This window comes from Brassica oleracea, chromosome C3 (genome assembly GCF_000695525.1).
Source record: "Brassica oleracea var. oleracea cultivar TO1000 chromosome C3, BOL, whole genome shotgun sequence".
Taxonomy (NCBI): Eukaryota; Viridiplantae; Streptophyta; class Magnoliopsida; order Brassicales; family Brassicaceae; genus Brassica; species Brassica oleracea.
The window spans coordinates 54,592,257-54,594,274 of record NC_027750.1 but is presented as its reverse complement, the minus strand read 5'-3'; positions in this window follow the sequence as shown (position 1 = coordinate 54,594,274).

The window sequence follows — 2,018 nt, the reverse complement described above, 5'->3', positions numbered from 1 at the left end:
TGTTTCTTCTCTTTTTGAGTTTAAAATTTGTGATTAGTTTGGTTTATGGAAAAGAATAGAGGGTTATGAATTATATTATTTTTCATACACGACACGGGAACTCTAAAGTATATGTTCTATCTATATATGTGAGCATTTGATATCAACTAGGTACTATTACATTGAATGATCGACTAAACCGATCGAGCTCATAATTAATGAAGTATATTTGAAGTATATTTATCTCTTCAAATTCAACAAGAGTACATTATTACGAATTGAGGTATATCATTATTCATGTTTCTAATTAATACATAATATATTTGCTGATTAAGAGATTATTCCTCCACGTTGGTTCTTCTATATATAATCTTAGGACAGGCTGGACAGCTACTTTTGCTGAGGAATCTCCTCCTTATGTATTTCGTGAATGGAGCTCTAGTGGTCTGTATACTTCTGTAAATGTATTTAACATATTTTGAACATTCATAAACATAGACAAACTTAGAAAATTTTAATTTTAATAACATCACTTTATGATACTAGTGGAAACCGGCTAATATGTTTACATGCAATACAAGTTTATAAGACTAGTGGCAGCCGGCTAATATATTTACATGCAATACAATTTTATGTTTAGGAAACACCAAAGCGTATCTTGATGGTTATATAACAGTTCTAGTGGTTCACATTTCTGATGCGTGGTGTGTGAACAAAAGAAAAATATCAACGTCTTATACACGACAATTTTACTCACAAAATTATAGTTTATTCATTTGTCGTTTTTGTGAAGTGTATAGCATTTAATTATATTGGCTTTTTAATAATGCATCACTCAACTTTTGCTTTGTAGAAGTGATAAAGGGAACAATCTTTTATTTGATTCATTTATAAATATTATATCTTCAATGGATTACACATGCATATAACTAAGAATGTGCATGGCACCCCTTGGCCCTTACCATCATGTTGTTTTTTGAAAAACTTACCATCATATTGTTATTTAGAAAACAGCTCATAAAGAATAAATAATTGAAATAAATAGTTAATCCCTTGATACCAATCCTTTACATAATGGCCTTTTGAATTTGAGAACAAAATAAAAATATGAAAAAGTAGTGTGGGTACTGCTTTTGAGATATGTGGCTTGTTTTACTACAACTCTCCCCTGCATCTTTTGATGAGGCTTTTGCCTCCCCCATGTTAGTTATTGGTACGATTTTTTTAGCTTCGCTTTCTAAGCTAATCTTTTTTAAATCTAGCTTCTTTTGGTCTGTTTTCGTGTTTATAAAGTCATGCAAAAAGCAGACTAATACAATAAAAATCTACTTGTTGGCCCATTTTAGCTTTAACTAGAATCAAAACCTTTTTGGGTACCTTTGTACCACGACTTGACCATTACACACATGCCATAAATGATACATCTAACTACAAAACGCTTAAAATCACTGGTGTTGTGAAACTAATAAAAAATCTATCTTTATTCATAACATAGAAGTTCCTTATATATATATATGATATTACACCGTCATAGATAAATGGAAAGAGTACAAATCATAATCCAACTAAGAAAAGAGAAAACATAAAGACATAAGGAAAATGAAAAGTTGGCCGACTCTCTCTTTCTTGGGCCGATGATGGTATAATCTCTTGGTTATGAGCCATCCATAATCTGGTTCATAACACTTTCATTTGGATGCATAACCATTTAGAGCTTGTAATGTGCTTTAATGTTGCCTCATTAAAACCTTACCAGGAAAACTCAATTGGGAAACAACCATGGTGAAGGAAAAAGAGTACAACACACATTACTCCCCCTGATTTAGAAATTACTGAAGGTCCCTTGGACCTCTCCAATTTTCTGCAATCCGTGGGTGATGAAGATCTTGGGCAGAATATGCTTCGTCCTCGAACATGATAGTTGGTTCTTCTTTACCATCGGCCATGCCACCATCTGATCAAACATATTGAGTCATCGACCTCAAATACACACACACGAAATCTTGGATGATGTTGCTGTGATATGCGTGTACCACCAT